Here is a 22,779-nt window from a genome sequence, read left to right on the forward strand (position 1 = left end):
GCTCGTTCACTGAAAACTAATTGCAAGCCTGCACGTCTATTACGAAGCGATCCAGGTGACCCTGAGGCCGTTCCAAGATTTTGTGATCTTTAAGGAATTCATGCGACCTATGAAGTCATCAGTTGCGAAGCAAATGCGGCTTGACCGTTTCTGGATCTTCTTACCAGCGCTATCGATAGCAGTTTGATTTCCCTGTTCCGGCTATTAGATGAAGATATACCAGTTCTCAAACCCCCTCAGGTGGGGGTGGATAGAGACCCCCCCCCCCCCCCCGCCGGTGTTCCGCGCAGGGTTGCGCCGCGGTGCCGACTTAAATGTAATGAAAGTTGCGACTCTGCACGGTCGTGCAAAACCCGGAAACTGTTGGACGCATCCATGCGATAGTATGTTTAAAGCTCTGCTGGACGCTGCAATTCTTTAGCATCTTCTGGCAATTCAGCGTGGCAATTCTTAAGCATTTTTACGTTTTCCCTTCCTTCCACTTGACCCATTACCGTGGACACATATCATAACAACAATCCACCGCCATCTTAACCGTTGTCGTATCTCCGCATAGCTATCAATAACCAGTCGGCATTTATAAGCGGTGTCATATTACTGGATAGTATTTGCCGAGCTCGTCTTCCTTATCTCATACCGAGTCTGCCCACCGCTGACACATTGCAAATGTGGAGGGGCCCGTACACAGCAGCCCCGCATAACAATTACCTGCCACTGGTGCAGGCTGTATTTATTAAAGATTAACAGTTAAAGATAAGGTCAGCTTAGAGGCTTTGAAATCGATTTCTGTGCATGCAGGCCGGTGACGGCGGGACGGGAGTTCCGTTTGGAGGCAATTCGGTCAGTACGTCCTGGAACGTACGGTGTGTAACTGTGCAATGGCATAATGCGGCATGTGCTTGACTATTGCCACGTGCGTCCCCAAACAACTTGCATTGTTTGTAAAAGAAGATGAGGCTCTATGCATCCCGACTCCACCATCCTGGAGCAGCCAACTTTTCTTTGGACATTGACGTGCGAGGTGCTGATAAGCTAAACGCCTAAAAGCACAGTCGTTCTGCAGTGCAACCCATCATCGCCTTTCGCTGAACCTATAAGTCGGGCTTAAGTCTTCCCGTTACGCTAACTTGGATCATTCAGTTCTCAATCATGACATGTAGGTTTGAGCAATGAGCAACCATGGCATGTAAGTTTGCCATGCATCACACCATGCAGTTTGCAACAAGTCAACACCGTAGTCATCAGACTATGTGGTGATCAATAACAAAACAACCAATAACAACGTTTCTATTTATCAATAAATGGTAGTGGAATGTACGGCTTAAGAATGGACATTCTTATAAAAAGTAGCTTACTGGAGATCAGTGTCAGGAAACACATGTTAAGGATAAACTGCAGACGCATATTTTCTTAATTAGCGGCATGACCGAGCATTTCGCTGCATCGATTTCGCACTGAGCTTTCAGCTTTCTCGCCTTTTCAGCGTCCCCTTCCCTGTGTCCAGTGACGCCGCCATGTCCCGTGACGTATCAGTGGCGCCGCCGTGTCCTGTGACGTATCAGTGACGCCGCCGTGTCCTGTGACGTACCAGGGACGCCGCCGTGTCCTGTGACATACCAGTGACGCCGCCGTGTCCTGTGACGCATCAGTGACGCCGCCGCGTCCTGTGACGTATTGGTGACGCCGCCGTGTCCTGTGACGTACCAGTGGCGCAGGACGCTGATAGGCAGCGGACAAGTGATTGTCACACCTGTAACTGCCACAGGTAGCTGTCACAATGTCTGTCTGACTGTCACAGTGACTATCCGACTGACTGGCGCAGATAGCCGATGCAGTTGGCGCGCCCTTGAAACCCAATAACCAACTGACCCTGTCACGTGACTGCAAAACAGTTTAATGAGTCTCCTGTCGCTTCCCATCGTAAAATGTGAAAAGCAGATTCCGCACATGTGCCGCAAGCCTTCATGACCCGCAAAAATGCAATACATGCTCTCTCCACCTTCCGAGTGCTGCGCACGCCACTGCACCGCCCGTGCAGCTTGACCTGCACGGCTGACCCGCATCCGTGAGGTAACGCGCGCGGCGTCTCGCTTCGCTGGCGTCGGCCGGCAAACAAACCATCAAAACGGCCGCCGCCGGTCGCGTGAAGAGAAGCCGGCAGCGGCCGAGAGTCTCTCCACGGTGCCACCTGCACTGTACCGGCGATCGAGAGAGTCTCTCCGTGCCGCGCCACCTGCACCGCTCAGCCATCGAGAGTCTCTCCACCGTAGCCGCGTCCGGGAGAGGGCGGCGCGCGCGCGCGCCGGCCGGGCCGTGAACCCTGCGACGCGCCGTCTGGAGACGACGGGCCAGGGGCGGTGGCGGCGGAGCATGGACGTGGGGGGAGGGGTGGACAGTGGGATTACAGGAAGCGGTGTGCCTCCCCGCCTCCCCCCCCCCCCCCCCCCCCCCAGGCGCTGGAATGCGAGCCGGGTGGGAGGTAGTCCACCCACCTCAGCAGAACGTTAGCAGAACCTTCGCAGATGCACCGTAGAACCTTACCTTCTAACCTTAGCAGAGGCCATAACGTGGCATATCAAAAGGCGCTATGCAAGGGCTTCTGGCCCTCCTTTCTTTGGGCGGGACAAAAAAGTGCACAGATCCTAACCCCATCACGTATGCAACGGTGTAGTTTCCATACGCGAATCTGCATCCACCCTTTTTGCAGTTTCGGCGTGCCCTTGGTACAGCTTCGGTGTAACCCCCTGTCCCGAGACACCACATCCCAGTAAGAGATCTATTCGGGCCCCTATCCATCGAACACGCTTTGAGTCAGCTTTTCCGTAGTAGATTCGATGTGGTACATCTTCGGTGTAACCCCTTGTCCCGAGACACCACATCCCAGTAAGAGATCTATACGGACCCCTATCCACCGAACACGCTTTGAGTCAGCTTTTCCGAAGTAGATTCGAGGTGGTACAGCTTCGGTGTAACCCCCTGTCCCGAGACACCACATCCCAGTAAGAGATCTATACGGACCCCTATCCACCGAACACGCTTTGAGTCAGCTTTTCCGAAGTAGATTCGATGTGGTACAGCTTCGGTGTAACCCCCTGTCCCGAGACACCACATCCCAGTAAGAGATCTATACGGACCCCTATCCACCGAACACGCTTTGAGTCAGCTTTTCCGAAGTAGATTCGAGGTGGTACAGCTTCGGTGTAACCCCCTGTCCCGAGACACCACATCCCAGTAAGAGATCTATACGGACCCCTATCCACCGAACACGCTTTGAGTCAGCTTTTCCGAAGTAGATTCGAGGTGGTACAGCTTCGGTGTAACCCCCTGTCCCGAGACACCACATCCCAGTAAGAGATCTATACAGGCCCCTACCCGTCGGACACGCTTTGTCAACCTTTTCCGTAGTAAATTCGACACGTAGCAGATTCGATGTAGTACAGTTTCGCTGTAATCCCCTGCTCGAGACACCACGTCCCAGTAAAAGATGTGTACGGGTCTCTCTACCCACCAAACACGCTAAAAGTCAGCTTTTTGATGAATTTGGGCCTGAAATCCCTGTCCGGATGTTGCATTCTGACACGAACGCGCCGCTGACCCGTAGTAGTGCCGCTGCTGCGAAAAGGTGTCGGTGCAGTGTCTGAAAGCACGCCCGAAGGAAGCTCTTCCCACCGCAGCGAAAAAGTGCCTGGTAAGTGCCTGGTCAGTGCCTGGTCCCGAAAAATATATGCATACATTTTTTTTCTCTTTTTCCGGCATCGGATCGAACACTCCTATTGATTTCCCAAACCGGTCTGATTAGGGCGACCGGAAAGACCACAGGCACTGCACTGCAACAGCTGCTCAGGTTACAAGACGTATCACGTGAAGACTCGTGCACGACCTGTGCACGACCTGATCACGACTTGTGCACAGCTACAGGTGTGGCAGTGACATTTGACATTTGATTACCACCTGGCCACACTGTCACATATAAAATATCGTAGAACATATTATTTGGGTTTAGGCACTGACCAGACACATTTTCGCTGCAGTGGAAAGGACTTCCTTCGGGCATGTTTTCAGGCACTGCACCGACACTCACCACGTTCGACATTTGATTACCACATTGCCAAATAAGGGGGACGAGGCGGTCGCCGCACCCCCAACACCAGCCCCAAGCACGTGCACTGTCAAAGCCTGTGAGTTGCTGAATCAATGGCATTGCAGTGTCATGGGTATTTCCATGGAGTGAATTCGGGTGGTGCACAGCACTGCGCGAAAGATTTTCGCAGTCATCGTTCGCGTGCAAAAGTGTGCGGCCGTGTGATCTCATGCACTGTTCTCTGGAGTCCTTTTGTTGCCCAGTAGCTGGCCTCCGGGTCGTCTCTTTCACCTCAGAAGTCACGTGACTTCCATGAGCATGGTTGTAACCACTGGTCGAGGCGATGGGGACGCATTCCCTGCTATTTTCACAAAGTGGGATTTGTTCCTTCCAGTTTTTCCGTACAATAAAGCCCATTCAAAATGACATTTTTGGTCAGTTTTTCCCTCTAGGCTCTATCTTATCTGCCCCGCAGCCCTGATTCATCCCCCCCCCCCTTCTCCAAGTTTTCACTCATATCCACAAGCCGTAAGGCTCGCAGCGAGGACATTGGTCTTGCACTTTTATTTACTGCATTTTCAGTCGGGCTTGCACGCCTTGCCTCGGAAACGTCAAGCTCATTATGCAGACCCTGTCACGAGCACTCTGAAAGGCGCACCAATCTCCCAAGAGGTGTGCCTACCGTAAGATGCTTGTTTTACGCCTGGCTGCCTGCAGCAATCCAGACTGTGGTATGATTTTCTCTTCCCGTTCAGCGCAATACGTGCCAAATGTCGTAAGAGCAAAAGCACCCCTTGGGTTCACCCGTGCACCCGGTAAGTACACCCGTTGGGTTCCGTCGCCTGCGCGTGATAAGATGAACTTTACGACAGTCTTCGCATTTGCTGTAAATGTTGATGTACGTTGCATTGTTGGGCTGCGAAAAGCAATTCAGCAATAGGCACCGATGTCTGCCGAAATGGTGCATGCACAAATGCATCACATGGTATATAGCAGTCTTACGATGGAAATTACCGTAATTATTTCCGTTGAGTTGATGAAAGGAATTGTATATGCTAGCTGCAAAGTAAAATTGAAGTTTTCGGAAATTTTGCCCTCATAGAACCATTTGCGTAGTTTCGTCATTTAGATATTTAATGCAAATCCAAGCAAAGATAAAAAGTTGTTAAGTGCGTGCCACTTTGATGGGAACATGCCCATGATATTGTGATGTTACCATTAAGGTAGTGGGTGTAAGGAGAAGTTAGGTGACGTTATGATTGATTTAGGGGGTGTAGTTTGGAACCGCCGTGGGCGCGTTTTTCTTCTCTGCCAACCATCACTCCTCGTTCGCGGCTTTGCGCCCATTAAACTGATAGATGCAGTTGTTGTGTTGGAACTTAAGAGAGCATTAACATAGATAAGCAGCTCCTGAGCGGCTGCTTATAAGGGACATCGATCAGAATTGTAGTTGTGTTTTGATCCCATCTCTCGTATTAACAAATCACAATGGTGTTAACGTAAATCAAGGCCCACACCCAGGTTGCAGTGGGCAAAACATGAAACAAAAAGCAGACATACACCTAGGTTCACCACAAAGTTATGTCAGCTTTGTGTATGTACTGAAAAATTTGCCGCATACTCAGCATCACGTCTGGCACTTTGCCAAACTTCCACTGCTTCCTACAGCAAGGATGCAATCCAGAATTCCGACACGTTGTTACGCCGCGGCATCACATAGGACACATCAACCAACTTCTGACTGCGCTTGGACCCGGGGCTTCACTGACTGAGACATATCATACCGACAACGAGGAACATCGCCTCAGTTCCGGCCCTGAGACCGCTCAATCGCCGAAGCAAACGCCCTTAATACCTACGCTTCCCACGGCCTCGGCCGACTCTGCGACCCCTGCGGTCGAGTATTCATGAGCATCTTTTGCCGTGCATAAATAAGCATCCAAACAGCTCTCCCGGCACGTGCATGGCCTGGACCCACTGCACTCTTACGTGGAGGACCCCTGAGCGTGCTGAGGTCATCGGGTGGGATCCGTGCAAGGCACAGAAACAGGCGTTGTCGCCGATGGGGCCTCGCGCATTGGGCACGTGTACCGACGGTGATGCAGCATGCAGGCTCCTTGCTGAGGAGCGATGAGGTCGAGGTCAGTGGAGGTCAGGCACCAGAGGGCGCGAGCTGAGCGCTACTGATCGACCGCAAGTGCAAGTGACATCTACCGATGTTTTAATTCACTCGATGTGACTCGCTGCCTCGCGATGAGCAGTCGTGACACGAATGTGGCTGCTTGTTTATGTTGCATCCCCAATACCCTACCGGGGTTGGGGATGCAACATAAACATAGGGCTAGCAACATAAACAGGGTTGATATGCATCAGGGGCCGTGTAGGTGGTGTAGCGGGAACCACGAGCGGCGCGTGGTTTGTGAGGAGAGACAGCGGTAGTCGGGGTGAAGGCCGTCACTGCATCTGCACGATTTCCAAGTACTGAGTCACATTTTCTTGGCGTGCAGCTGGTTTCACGAATCGATGCCTGACATTGACTTGCTGCCTGACTTGCTGTTGCGCCGTGTCGGCACGCGACTGGCAGCAAGTCTTTCAATGCTCCAAGTTAGTGATTAACAAACAATGCATAACACCAAATGTGCATGGCGAATGCGTACGCATGTAGACCAGCCAGTGAGAGTGCTAACCTCAGTGTTCAGAGAACGTCGCACGGGCGGACACCAAGACAGATGAATGCTGCACTTCTTCGCGGGGGAAAAGTGTTGCGTCCTCCTATGTGGTGCTTAATCTGTGCTGTGGGCGTTTAGATCGATTTTTTTGGTGGGCACCCCTTGGTTAGATAAATTCCTTCGGAACGGCGCCTGCACTAAGCAGTGCTCGCTGCGTAAACGCTTACCCCACCATGTCATCGTGAAACTCCCGTTCAACGGCATAATTTGGCATCGAATGCTTAGCATGCCTGGCCTGCAAGCTGTTATCGTTGCGCAAAGAGGACCAGTGACCGAACTACCGGCATGGACCATGACCTGCGCCCCCGACAGTGCGCGCGGCGGCAGGACAGCGGTCCTTTGTATACCGAGCGGCGTCTCCCATTTATTAGTTGCCTGTGGATGTTTGATGACTGGATTCAACACGTTTTAAGCGCGCCGCCCGACCCTTTTATTGTGCGATAGGATTGTCCCACGCTGTTTATGCGTGCTAACATTTATGTGTTTTCTTATCCCTTATCACTTTCCGTTGTTTTTGACATACTATTTTATCTCTCAGACTAATGACATGTAACAGCCACATATGTATGTGGAGTGTCAGCAGATGTCAAATACAAGTACGAATACAAAGGCAAGTTCAAGCATTCCGCAATGCTCGATACTGTCCATCCTGCCCTCTGCGTCATCTGGCCTTTAATGCGACTGCTACATCGCTCGCGGGCCATCCCAGTCACACCAAAAAAACGAGCGCCTGAAGCGACTCGAACCCACCCGGCGCGGTTAACAGGAAGGCAGGTACTCTAACCAATCGAAATATCGGGATAATATATGCTCTCCCAGTCGGACTGCTCCTTGCTGTTGTTATCTAAACTTACATTCGATATAAATCAAAATGCAAATCTATTTGCATTTGATCTGCCTTTTAATGGGAGCTCGTAGGCCCTAGATTTTAGATGTTTGTCCTTCTGATCATCAAAGTGGTCTAAATATAATAAACATATTGTACCTATAAGACTGAGGAACTGAAATCGCCAGCATTGAAGCTGTCAAATTAATGCTCTGCAGGAGAAGAAAATCTTCAATGCTATGCATCAGACAAGACAGCAAAAATGATTAGAATGTGCTGTCGTGAGCATATCAATCCAAATGCCCATGCTCAAGGTTTCCATATTTCAAAACATTTTACCAAACTATCTTGTTCAGGAATGGGCGAGCGCTCCAAAACAAAGTCTTTTCCTAAAAATGCGACCAAACCGGATGTCTGCAGACCCAACCAGTCCAGTATCAAGCTTCACTGGTTTGGGTGTGAAGCTGGTTCTGAGCGGAGAGTTGAGTTGGTGACAGAAATGTTAAGCAAGTTGTTAACGACTGCAAAACGACTGCAAACGACTGCAAACTGTAAACCCCAACTGTTGAGTGTAAACTCTAACTGTGAACTGTAAGCCCCAACTATAAGCTGTTTACTCCAAATGTAACTTGTTAACTTAAACTTAAACTATTAACTCCAACTTAAACTGCAAACTCTTCCATAAACTGTTAACTCCAACTGTCAACTGTAAACTCCGTTGTACAGAATGCTACGCCCCTGCTCCTACACCCGCTAGTAATCTATGACTATGGCAGGTCACCTCCAACATTCCAACGGAGCAGTCTGTCTGGAGCATGGCAGAACTTTTGACATGAGACCGCTCCGATATGTACGGTCCCTGGGTCCAGCAGATCACAAGGACCGAGGTAGGTGATCAGGAACGGCTCCGACATGCATCGTAAATTCAGAGAGGCGTTGCTTGTTTCTGTGTCAGCATTGCTGGCCCTATCTCTGGAGTCATGTGTGTACATTTCCCTATGTAATCACTCCTGCTATAAGCGGTATTGACCTGTACCGTTACATCCGTCTACACACAGTCTGTTCTCTTCCCGAATGCAATACGTCACTGACTTCAACGTGTACTTTTACCTGCTGAAGCATGTATCATTTTCGAAAACCCGGTACTTCTCTGCTTGTTTGGAGTGCAGGTTTCTGCCGTCAGGAGGAGAATACCAATAGCCTGCTTACAAAAAATCCCTCTTGGTCAACAAAGATCTGCATATTCTTGTCATCGTAGTCGCGTCACAGAGGCTCAACTGGCGGGCAATCTTCACTTCGGTGCTTGTCAGTTATGCAAGCATTTATGAATGTCTGAGTCAGTGATCGGGAGAGCTCACTGTAAGGCGCACCATGCACCAATGTCTTCACCACGCCAGAGATCAGGAGGCCTGACGCGATACGCGAGATCAGGAGGCGATAGCCTGACGAGCCGCCAGCGGATGCACCGGAATATTTGACATCGAATTACTTTCGTGATGCTTTCTCTGTCCTAGTGTGATGATGACTGGCGTATTTTCGGCTGCTGGGGTCCCTTCGCCCTGCTCAAAGCCAGAGCAAATGTCGTTATGGCGCGGACAAAGCAAAGAGGAAAGCAAAGGTTCTATCTCACGGAAAGTCCAATGTATTTCATCACATAGAAAGATAACATCTCAAAGATTTCATTTCGTGGGCAAATATTTCATTGTCAGTATGAAATCAGTATCTTATTTATCATTTATTATTATTGTCTTTAGTTACAGAAGTATTGCTTTGTTTCGTTTTTGGTATTTTGGGTATTTTGGAAAAGTAATCTCTGACGAGGCGTGGGAAACTTTCGGCGCAGCTTCCCTCTCTTTGAGTGATGTTCAGAACTCGTGAGACAGTAGCAATCGAAAACTTTTCCATGCACGATGTTACATAACACAACTGCCCCCTGAGTAAACTACTTTTCCAACCATGCACATAAGCCGAAAAATATTTGCAGTGGTGTATTTTGGGCGAGCTCCTGTTGAACTATTACGGAACAAAGTGCTGCTATTTGTCGTGCCTTTCTAAGCCACTTGTATACCTTTCTAAGCCACTTGTAAACCTTGATGCTAAGGCGACGGGCTTGGTTCCTAAATTTTGACAACGGAATATGCCAAGCGTTAATGTCACGGAATACTTCAATACATAACCCACAGATATCCATAGGTTACAGAGTAACGTCGCACATTAATGTTGTTTCCTGTTGGCAATGGATTGATTTCGAAATGAATTTAATTCCGTCGTACAAATCAACTCTAATTTTTTTTCTGCAAAACAGGGGGTAACGTTGACAGGAGAGGAGTTTTTTTCCCTCCGTGTTAATGGCGTATGTATCTCTCGGATGATTTTGATGTTATTTCAACTTTGACCTCATATTTACCACCGTGCACATGATCTTGCGTTGTAACCAGCACTAGGCGTGTATCTTCCGGTACGGAGTTACAGTGACGTAATCAAAGCATGTGTTTGTCGGTATCGCTGCATGCCTGAGCCAAATACAACTTGACTACTCGGGTTTTCACATTTGAATAAAGACTGCTTCCGGAGCTCGGATCTCTCAACAAGCTCTCGGGTGTTGTTGCGAGTGGTTGATGAGCTTGAGCCTGACAAAACAGGGTTTCAGTTTTACGTATCGGAAACCACCTGAATAACTCTAGCTCAATTCTTAAGTCTAACATCATGCATGGCAAAACAGTATTCAAGCACATGAACTACAGGAGCTCTTTTCTTATTTAATGCATCATACCATGTATTTGAACTTTGCACCAATGTCACACAAGGAACAGAAGGCAAGAAACAGAGAGTTTCAATGCTCACAACACGAGTGCATGTAATCCGGCCTTAATCAGTGATCAACCGGAGCTCTTAATTCACAATATTCTAAACGACGGACATGCCAGTCACCCCCTCCCCCCCCCCCCCCCAGCATATACAAATAATCTACAGCTCCTCGAATTATATGGCATTCCTGACACTGCATTCCCACTTCTTCGGAGACCTAATCTGGAGTTATTCATAGATTCGGCCACTCTCTCAGCTATAAAATCTTACGCGAGCTTATGAATAAAATGTTCATTGCCGACCCCGCCTCGCTGCTGGGTTATACAGTTGCCTACAACTATAGAATGCATCCATATTTGGTCACTGCTGTGATCATCATTTTGTGTGGCCACTGTTGGCTATACTTGGCTTGGTAAATTAAAGGCCAATCAATACCACTGAACTGCTCGATTCATTTATCTTCCCAATGTTTTGTGTGGTTTCTGCCAAGCTTAAACGATTGCATACTTACCGCGTCCTTTCTTTGCATTAAACAGGTACATCGCTTGGTTTGACGCGTTCGGAGTCTCATGCTTATTTCTGCATGTTGTGTATCTTCTAGGTAAACTAGAGGTGAGAGTGGGGCCGAGATTGCTAATAGCCATCACATGCACGCGGCCTCTTACCAGCCCCCTCGGTGCCTCCAGATCTCGCACCATGGCACCCCTCGCTACTGATGTTTTTCGACATTGTCGCCAATTCGTGATCGAAGCGATGTACAACTACTCCCTCCATAAAATATTCCACCCTATCGCGAGGCCCCAACCCGCTCTCCGTTCAGCGGGCTAAGGCCACCACACTCAGTAAAAGATTACTTACCGGTCAAGGTCACCATGCCAGTCAAGGTAACCACGCCGGCCAAGATCACCATGCAGGTCAAGATCACCATGCCGATCAAGGTCACCATGTCGATCAAGGTCCCCATGCCAGTCAAGGTCACAATGCCGGTTAAGATCACCAAGCCGGTCAAGGTCAGCACGCCAGTCAAGGTCACCATGCCGATCAAGATCACCATGCCGGTCAAGGTCACCATGCCGGTCAAGGTCACCATGCCAGTCGTCGGGGCAGGTCAGAAGTGCCAGCGCGCACATCCGTGCCCGGCCGACGTCAGACGCGGAGTCTTAAGTGATAGCACTTAAATGTTGCCCCAGCTGCGCAATCAGCTGACCCCCCTTTATACGAATGCAACATTACAGCCTAAGCCGTTGTCAAAACGAAATGGCCTCTGGGTGATGTTCGTTTTCGGCTGCTCTCGTGTGCATGCCAAAACTTTGCAGAACCATTGCAAGGTAAAACGAAGACTTGTTTTTAAACGGAGCACTATTCGGACCAGAAGAATACGCCGGAGGTTTCTATAGCTTTAATCCAGAAGCAATCTCACTGAGCCATCTGAGCTGAGTGCACCACGGTGTATGTGGATAATTTATCGTATTTTGTTGAATATGCTATTATTCAATTTTTTAAAGATTAATATGTTATTGTCATATTAATTATGTTATGACTGCAGCTGGATCTAAGTATGGTGGACCTCTGCGACCCATGATGCGTCAAACTTAAGTGTTAGTAGTGGGCACTCGATATTCACAGAAATATAAAGCTTCATGGAAGCGCTAGCACAAATTGAACCACCTTATATGTGCTCCCCGTGGTCCACCTCTGCCCAGTTAGGCATCCAAATTTTCCCATCAGTGATGCAGTCTTTAAATCAGAGCTTGAAGGATGGCACTCACATGATTGGGGGCATGGTATACGCTGAAACCTATTTTGTTTTCTTGTTGTCTTGGCGCTGAGATGCATTTGACGTGAGATATTTGCTGCGGCGCCCGATTCCTGCAATGGAAAACAGCCGTTGCACTCCATAAAGGCAAGAATATATTTGTAATTATGTGGAAAATGCTCTCATTGAATGCATTATTGAAATAAGTGTTCCGTTTAGCCATTAATAACTCCAATTTTCTCGGACATGCTTTAAAACGGCGAACGTTGTTGGCACGTGCCGTCTTGACTTTCGTGTTTACAGCAACGCATCGATTTCTGGGCATGCATGAAATACCAGCCGACCCCAAAATTACCTAGGTGCTTTATATGTGCCCCAAATGCCTGCTGTGCATCAAAAAATCATGTGCGGTTCTTTAATGGTGGGAACGAACTCCGCTGACCGCTGCGATCCGTATGCCCGCCGGCGGCTACCCAAGTCATTGCGAGTACCACCGGCCGACAAGCACTGAATGCATGATAGGTGCCAACAGGGAAGAGAAACGCTCTGTACTAGAGCAACAAGGGCCGAGTAAATCAGTCGGCTCATTCACTCTAGAGGCCTGGTGAAGTCGAATGTGAGAGCGCAATCACGATCTCTCTTCCGAAGCGGTGTTCGACCGCGTGATTCCTCGCCAACAAAATCGGTTGCATGTTGGCGTCAAATCGAAACAGCCAGTCCACGCGAGTACAAAAGCCAGCCAGCATTTAACTCCCATTCAAACTTCATTCATCCCCGCAAGAGCTCATTAACATTCACGAGCGCCTCCGCTCCGGAGAAGCTCCGTTTAAAATCTGCCGGTCTGACCACCCTCGCGCATGCGCGGATCAATAATCTCCGTTTTAAACCGCCGCCAGACGCTAAAAACGCTGGAAGCAGCGCAAAAAGGTCCCGCCAAACTCACGCCGCCGGGGTAAAAAGATGCGCGGGTATTCGGTGTGATTAGCCGGGATAGCGTGCCCGCACAGCCACCGGCGCAGCAGCTGAGGGCTGTCTATATCCAGGGTGGTGTGGCCATGGTTACGGACACACAAGAGGAAAGAGGAGGAGATGGGCGTCTTCAAGAGGTGGGCTCGTGACTGTCTTAGAGTGATGCATTGCAACGGGCTTGTTAGAAGGGTCTCATTATTTTATTTACTATTATTTTTTTAGTTTTTTATCTTATTTTAGTTATTTTATTTTATGTCAGCATGTCTAAATACCACCAACGGTCTACTGTCCAAAGTTCGATGACTTGTTCGTTTGCATGCTAAACCGCCGTTCCCGCTCTCCATTAACACCATATCAAGCAACTTAAACTCAATGTGAGATGCACACATGCAAGCACCCAGCTAAAACCCCACGCACATGCTACACACACATACAGGCTATTGCTATTTGCACAGAACACGCAGGCTTCAAAACATGCATTTTAAATACGTGCTCACTAAAAGAAAACAGTACCGTGTTTGCATGAGTTCTCATCCAGCTTATGTGACAGAAATTGTCTGGCAGCTGCGTTCAAAAGCATTTCGCTGGTAAATGTTATACTAACTTCATTGCAGTGTTGCGCTCTATTCTGCCGCCCCAAGGCAAAAAGGCCTGAGTGCTTCTTTACCTAATGGCGCTGAAACCTTTATGTCTTTGGACGGCAGCATCGTCAGCAAGCTGTCACCTGCTTGCGTCGGCCCTGCTTCTCGGCGGAGTTGATTCCTTTGGAGTCTTCGGGATTGCTAGCTTCCGGTAAAACGCCGCTCAAGGATGTCAAACGTATGGGAACTTTGCGTAAGGCGCACGCATTACGTTGACAGGCTATTACTGGGAGAAGATACGTTTTTCTTGGGACCTAAAAAGTCGGCACTCCCACCATTAGAGCAGTGACGTCAATGTCAAAACCGAAAGCTCGCTAACCATGTGAGCCCCAAAGAGATGTGGCGAAGCACAGCTTGTGAGGCAAAAGGGACAATGCAGCTTGGTGGCACAGTTGTGGAGAAATAAAGTTCCAACTCAGACGCTGGCATGAAACAGCTTAATGCGAAACTATTTTCACTGATGCAAGCATTACGCATAATGTGAAGTCACATAAGCATGCCAATAGCGCACAAATTGCTGACGCTGGAGCAAATAATCATTGCAATTGAGACGATCTTTATACCCAATAGCTAACGAGCTAAGGTAACATCGCAATCATGCAGCAGCTTTCGCTTAGGTTTTGCCGTAATCGAATAAGTTTACAGCTCTATCCAAGCCCTCAAACGCCTTTGCATGCCGTAGACTTCGAATGAATTTTAGAGTGAGGGAAGACAAATTGACTTCCGAAGATATCGAACCATGTGGCGGCAATATGCCCTGCTCGCGTGGCTGAAACGGGCAACCGGAGCAGAAAGCATGAGCTTTTCAATATCAAAGCTTGAAGAATCTTCACAAGAGTGCATTCGGGAAGAGAGAAAGGATTGTTAATGTGTGACTGAACTAAGCCAGATGGCCAATTCCGGACACTTAAGGTCGTCTCCAAAAGCATTTGCATTGCATTTACATCAGCTATAAAAGGAAAGAACATGGAAGGAAGGGGAGTGGAGGGGAACCCCTCCCCATTACCACCTTTAGGTTACCTGGCTTCGCCCCTATTGCGCGTCGTCAGACAGCCCAAAGTTTGTAAAAATGAAAAAACAGCCCAGCGTAGACACCGAAATATCCTCGACAACTTGGTATCGAAATGCTCGTCTCCCATTCATAACGACCGACAACGCTTTTGGCATGTCCACGTACGCTTCTGTATCATCCTTATCAATATATATGACGGCAGCAAAGCAAAAACAAGAAGACCATGACGAATTGCTCAATGCATCAGCAGAAAGGAAACGCTCCCTACAATTCTTCCGGATATAATTGCTTCGTGTCGTTTATGCTGAAGCAGCTTTATCATTAGTGCACATGATGCATGCTGTTCTGCATGCATTTCGTTAATGGAGGCATTCATGACGTTTACCGACAAGATTGCATCGTTTGCGCAGGTCGTTTAGCATGAGCCACGTGGACAGGTAAGCACCTAAACTCCTCCCATTATTACTCCTGGATCCGCCCAGGATACTTAACATGCATCCCAAATCAGCATAATATGATGTCATCTATATTGATGCAACAGACCGCATTGTAACTTACTTCGGTCGGACGTGAGCCGAGTATCCTCCAAGAGCCGTGGGTAGCACACTTGCTCTGGACATCCCGAGATTCGTCCCGATACTCCGCCCAAAAATCATTCCTGAAGTCGCCTCTGGGCGAGGGGGTGCCAAAATCTGTACCAATAATATGAAATGCCCTTTAGAATAGTCAGCCAACCGTAAAATGTTTTGTGGTTGTGAAATACCGCTGCAAAAAACCCTGCGGCCTCAATGAAACGCCTGAATTAAGATGCATGTATGGTTACAATATGTGTTACGCCAATTATTTTGTTCTCCGGTGCCAAATGTCCACTCATACATGGACTATACTTCTCTATGTATAGCCTTCGAAACTGTTATCGATTGTATGTGGAAAGAGGAAAAAGTGGTGCGAAAACAGCAGTTGGTGATTCGCGTTTCATCAGTTTATATGAAATGCATGTGAAATGCAAACGGCCCATCTAGGAACCTATATAAGGCATGAGATAGTGTTAAAAGACATTCTTGTCAGGTGTGAGTACAGGAACTTCAGTTATGAGGTAGATCGAACCTCTGATACAAACTTTTAATTTGCTGCGCCTATTGCGTAAGGCTTGGCTCAAAATGCTGACTACACTACGATTTCAGGCATCATAATGATAAGACCACGAGCCTTAACACCAGGCCTCATAACCATAATCATGAGCCTTACCATCAATTCGGGTTTCATTAATTCTTAAATAATTTTTTTAGGTTTTTTTTCCATAAACACAAACGCAACGCGTGCAGGCACGCGTACAGCGAAAGACGCACCCATCGGACGCTTTCCGCGTCGTCGAGACACCGTAAACGCGTCCCCGTCCAACTCGCCCGACTGTCTCCCACGGTGCTCTCGAAAACCTCAGCAGCGCACCGCTCCGCTTCCGTTGGCTCCCCGGGGGTCAAGGACGGTGACCCCGAGCGGCCGACCGGTACCGGAAACTGGTGTGAAACGAGACTGCGCTGGCGGCCGGAAGTGGCCTGCGGCGAGGCATGTGGCGCTGTTTGCGAGGGTGCGCGCTCCGCGTGGCTTTCGCGGATTCGGCACGGGGAGGACTTCAAGATTCAAGTCGCAAGTGCGGGGGGGGGACGAGGAAGTGATTATTGATCTGAACCTAGCGGTGCAGATTTTCATTCGGACGAAACATAGTGGGCTAAGGGCGTTGACACCCAGCGAAAAGAGGAAATTATACTTTATAGAGAGAATTGCAGTAGAGGCAATGTAGATGGAGAATGCAGCGCTATGCAGCAGTGTGTTCGCTGGTGTTTAATGTTCCAAACTGCATAGCAAAGTGATCAACAAAAGGGGCGGATGAATAGAACGCGAACGTCTTCATACGCCATGTGAATATCACCACTACGCACGGAAGTTGCTGGGTGAAAGACATGGCTCAAATAACCAAGGCAGTTGACGCGCCCTAAAACCCAGTAGCCAACTAACTGGGTGAAAGGCTTCATGTGCACCAAATGTTCAGAGTTGTGTGGTGCATGTGAGGAAACTACAACACGGCCGTATTCTCAAGTGATTCTTGAGGAAGACCCCATCCGACCTCACTCATTAGTCATCATCTCTCAAAAGAAGCTTAGCATAGGTCGTGCATAGCTGGAAGGAAGTACCGCTGCATTTTACAGCCTCTCACCCAATTATCTTAAATTTATGTTTCAATTTGTTCCGACTCGAGTTTCTGCACTGGTCTTAAATATCAAGTATTCACAATGCCTCACAGCGCTTTACCTTTTAAAGCCTTTCCCACGATCACCGCAAATTTATGTTCCAATTTGTTATTGCTCCAGTTGCTTCGTTCGCTTAGCGCCCGTACTTCTGCAAATACGGGCAGATCATTCCGAACGAACGAGGAGCTTTGAGTACAGGAGCCCACCTCGGCCGAACCTTAAAACAAGCGACCCGTGCTCGGGCTGCCCCTGTTCGGGCACGCTGTTAACGCACGGGCTCAAGCCTCATTATGGTCATCACTGCCACCACCCATTGTGAAGAACTTAATTATCAACTGATTCACGGCTTGGAGGCGCCATGGTAAATCGTGCGTGAAATTGACGCTCTCCTATCGGAAGATCGCTTTCCGGTGTGCATAATTTCACCGGCGAGTTGCCGCTGACGTCACAAGAGCCATGAGCACTGATACTGGCGCCAATTAGAGCCTGCAGTTGCAATGTTGCACGCTTGGGTGGGCGCACAGAATGCATCATTGCGGCGTTTATTGGAAACCGTTTGCAGTTTAGTGGCCACTACTCTAGACTGTAACTGAGGCAGGTAGTCACCCGGGGACCATCATGGGAGAGAGCGAGCATTGCTGAGAACAGCGGCGAATTGCGAATAGCGGGACGAAATGGACAATGAGGTGGTTCATAGCACGCTCGATCAACGGCACTTCGGTGATTTGATACTGCGATGGGAGGTCAACGGTCGAAGGTGTTTGTATTCTGTTATATATTTGTTTGTTGTATACTTTGGTTCGCGCCGAGAAACACGACAAACATACGAAATGAGTTAATAAGTGATGCCCAAAACAGGATATGTCAACGCAACGTCATGCCGTCAGTCTTCATATTTGCCGTATTTGACGTTATCGTGTACAAACAGCTGTCCGGTCTGATTTCGGGCATAAGCCACGTTGAGAGTGCTTGGCTTTTGCACTAGGAACTAGGTGCGACCTAAATACCTGGGCAGGTTTTGGGTCAAGGTCAGATACATGAAAGTCACAGACAGACTGTACGGACCGATTGTGATTTGAGTACTTTTCGCAAGTTCATCAGTCTTGCGAAATCACTTGTAAGCCATCGGTCGGAGTTCATCCGCGCGCAGAATTTCTGGAGTTCTTGACATGCTGGTCGACCTTGACGCCTTGACGGCCACCTTGACAAGGGCGTTGCACCAATCGCTGGCCGATTTACTGCCCCGCTGCTATTACAAACCTCAAACCAGCCGCAAGGTCACGACCTTCCACATCACGTGACATGCAGGCCAGCTGAGCGACGTCTCACGCGACAGATCACGTGACGGGAGCAGCAGCCTAGCCGGCGTGCTTATTCCAGCGCAGTGTCAGCTGATTACTGACGGGACAGCTGATCCTCGCCCGGCCCCCGACTGTTTTAAACTCCGTTAAAGCTCGGGCGGCAGCGGCTTGTCGGTGTTGCCATCTCTGAGCCGTGGGGCTACAAGCCCATTTATGAGTCATGAGGCTACAAGCCTATTTCTGAGCCGTGAGGCTACTAGCCCCTCTCTGAGTCATGAGGCTCTGAGCCCATTTCTGAGCCACGAGGCTACTAGTCCATCTTTGAGCTGTGAGGTCACAAGCCTTTTTCTGAACCGTGATGCTACTAGCCCATCTCTGAGCCGCGAGGCTACCAGCCTATCTATTAGCCGTAAGAGCACCGGCCCATGGCTAACGTAGGCAGGTGGTGCCGAGTTACGCAGAGCCGTTCCAGCTCACTTGAAACAGTTTGCTAGAAGTTGCCGAGTACGCGTTACGCGCGTGCCCGGTCATGACCGTGCCATAAATTATACGCTCCGATGGTCAAGCAGCCTCTTTCGGGTCATTGAAGGTCATTCAAACGCCGAATTACGCGCTAAACGGCGTTCTATCGAGTAGAAATATATCAGCTTGCCAGTATGAGCTCGTCAATCAAGTTCAACAGCTATATGGTGATCTGTTTCGTGTTTATGGGGTTCATCCCGTTTAAGTCTCTCACTTAAGCATTTCCACCCTACCATTTTTACAGCTCATTAGCGTAAAACTGCATCGGTGCCACACATCCTGGCGTAAAAATGTGCCCGGTAAAAAATGCGTGAAATATGTTAAAAAATGTACAAAATGTAAAAAATGCGTAAAAATGCGTAGCATGGCACTGCTATGAATATATAGCCCGTCGAAAGTTTCAAAGCATAGCAATCTAAGATGGAGCCAAGACACTGCCAATAGTGATGTAGTAGTACCTTTTTCTTCAGGAGCTTGATTCATAATTCCAGGCTAATGTTATACAATGTTTTGCTGAAGTGCTCCTTCAAGAGGCGCCCATTCGCTCTTCTGGGACGCATTCTCTGCAGCAAGAAAGCACGGAGATTCATTGAAAGCCTGCTGAGTGTTGTTAAAAGCTCAGACTTTCATCAACCCCATCAATTTTAAGTCACGAGTAAGTTATATTTCGGCAAAATGATTCAGTACTAATGTGACATGAATATTTACATATCACATTTTGAGGATGCATGGCCCCCTTACCCCCTCCCCCCTCACCCCTACATACACATACACACACAAACATGATCGCCATGACGGCGCAAAAAGATCGCCTCAAGAGGACATCAAGATTGTACGGCACATGGATCCAAGATTGGAACCCAACTGGCTGCGATCCACACGATCACCACCGGAGATAGCTGCCTGACATCCCCAGGAATGCTCCGCACATTCTGCTCAAAAGGACGGACATTCCCGAAATGCCACTGCCGCGCCCGCGTCGTACGCCGACTTCCCAACACCAAAGGCGCCATCTATTCCCAATCACGTGATATTGACTGCCAGGAATTAATGACACCACTCACGGCACGTAGAAACGGTGTCAATGCCGTCGAATTTCTAATGGTTTCCAGCGATTCGAGCTCAATCGATTGGTTAACTTGTGGTGGTGGTCGACTGAGTCAGAGAGTGAATGGAGCTATTGTGCCGTTTACTGGTGTCCCAAAACTGGGAGGTGTCAGTGACCACCCTGACTGAGAGTGATAATCAAATGCGACACATGGGCCATTTAAACCTAGCTAGCTGCAGCCGTGGGAGAGCGCGGGAAGTTCCGAATCACGTTTTCGGCCTTCGCGCGTACCGTGCATACAGATCGTACAGTTCGCAGTCATAAAAGACACTATGGAGAGGACACCCTCTGCAAGTCCCCTCCAAATATGAGTGTCTTTACACAGTTTGTTAGTTTTCTGTGCATGCGAAGTCCTTTAACGAAAATTCGTGAACAGGGAGACAGATTCGGGAACAACCACGAAAGTTTTGTGAAACCTCTATGAGTATCAGCGACTGAGGAGATCATATTAGTTCCCAGGTCCTGTTGCACAACGAGTTTCGGGCCTTATTCCCGGCACGTGGGGGTCAAGGGCACCGTCCACTTGGCTGTTACACCCCATATCTGCGGTCCTGTACAAGCGATACCTTTTGTAGCAAACTGCAAGTCTGTATGTAATTTGCTGTAATATCTACATGCATTACAGCAAGCACACTTGCGTACATTACAGCAGCATACATGCACCGTTCACTATCTTTTTTGTACGCCGAATGTTCTCGATCCTCGGAATAGCACACAGATAAGGATGGAGCTAAAGTTAAGTGACGAAAGCTTGATTTGCTCGCATTACTACTACCGTATTGACTCAAAAATTATCCGCTCCACCAGTCTGAGCTATTTCGAAACCCTAGATCAGCCACTAGATCACCTTGCCTCTTGATGTCACTGGCCGGCCAGCTGACGTCATTGGTCTTCAGCTGGCCACTTTATCTGACCTCTGTTTTGTTGCGTTTAGCGTGTTGCTTATCCATATATCTCCATCTCGTATTGCAAAAACGATATCCAGGGGACCCCAACCCTTGCTTTGATTCGCCCTTTTCCATAATGCGGCATGATGGGGGTCGATGAAGCTCTCTCCCCTCATTCTCTCTCCCCCTTACAGTTTTCAAGCTAAAAACGATTAAGTCCCGCAGAAAAGTGGGTTGTTCTCAACAAGATGTCGTGATTGGTGATGTTTTATCGTTCCTTGGTCGATAATTGACCCGATTAGGCTCCATCAAGTATCATTCTTTCCTCCAAATGACACTTGTAAGGCGTTGCATGTACATACAAACATGTACACACAAGCATGCCATGTACCAACATGAACCTTACACAGGCATGCTTCCTGTTAAATTCTTAGCACATTTCTATGTGCTAAGCTTAGCTGTATGTGTTTTAGGGGTGTGCTCATGATGTAAGAGTTCGTTAATGTGACAGTGTTGGTCCGCCGCCTGCTCCGGTCGTGGATCGCCGTGCAGTGTTCCTAAAAAACGACGCTTCTCGAAAACTGGAGATGCTGGAGTTACTTTTTGTGGTGTCAAAACGAGTGCAATAAATGCCCCAGAAGCTGCTGAAGATTTGAGCGCGAGTGCCCGACATACCGGAAAGATATCATCAGACAAAATTAGGGGCGGGGCGACATCCCCACCTATCACGGGCTGGGGTACATTGAGGCTAGCTTGACCCTTGGTGAAGACGCTGCGCAAATAACGTGATGAACATACCACAAACCAACAGACCAGGGCAATGTACACTTTTACGTTTGTCTTTGCTCAGGACGTGACTTTTGGGTGCACGGGGTCAGTGACCCCGGCAGGGACCAGCTGTCGCTGAGTACCAATGACCCAAAGTTTATCGCTTAATTACCGAACCCTCCGATATCCCCTGAACCCCACGAACCGCTCCCGCCTTTCTCTTCTCACGTCCTGCTGCCGTTCGCTGACCGCCCTGGCCGTCCCGTTGCCTTGTCGGTCATATCTGTCGGCTGTCGGTCGGGTCGCTCTCGGCGTGGCGGTGGAGCGCAACTTTGACACGCTTGACCGCTCTCAATCACGTGAATTTGGATCATGCCCGGACTGTCCCGGTATCACCATGATCAAATCCCCAATGCCCAATTGCATCCCCAACTCTGACATGGTCGCCTGTCAGATACACCCATTTACCAACGCCCGGCGTATAAGCATGTGTTCGTTGCCTGCATCTGAATATTTACGCGCGCTTTTCACAGCCGTAAGATAACTGCTTCCCACCTGGTGCCGTCCTTGGGCCGCGCGCAGCCAGCGCGGCGAGACACGACCGCCTGCAGGCTAAGCACAGCTTGTACGGCGTGACAGGCCATTCCGACGTGGCGCACCCGAGTCACCACACGGCTTGCCGACAACTACCCTGTTTGGGAGTCTGGTATGAGTACAACGGCTCCAGAGTGCAGACCATCATGAGAACAACGGCCCCAGAGTCCAGCTCATCATGAGTACAACGGCTCCAGAGTGCAGCTCATCATGAGTACAACGGCTTCAGAGTCCAGCTCATCATGAGTACAACGGCTTCAGAGTGCAGCTCATCATGAGTACAACGGCTCCAGAGTGCAGCTCATCATGAGTACAACGGCTTCAGAGTCCAGCTCATCATGAGTACAACGGCTTCAGAGTCCAGATCATCACGAGTACAACGGCTCCAGAGTCCAGCTCATCATGAGTACAACGGCTTCAGAGTCCAGCTCATCATGAGTACAACGGCTCCAGAGTCCAGCTCATCATGAGTACAACGGCTCCAGAGTCCAACTCATCATGAGTACAACGGCTTCAGAGTCCAGCTCA

Source organism: Pollicipes pollicipes, unplaced genomic scaffold (assembly GCF_011947565.3).
Source record: "Pollicipes pollicipes isolate AB1234 unplaced genomic scaffold, Ppol_2.1 Scaffold_6293;HRSCAF=7461_pilon_pilon_pilon, whole genome shotgun sequence".
NCBI classification, from domain to species: Eukaryota; Metazoa; Arthropoda; class Thecostraca; order Pollicipedomorpha; family Pollicipedidae; genus Pollicipes; species Pollicipes pollicipes.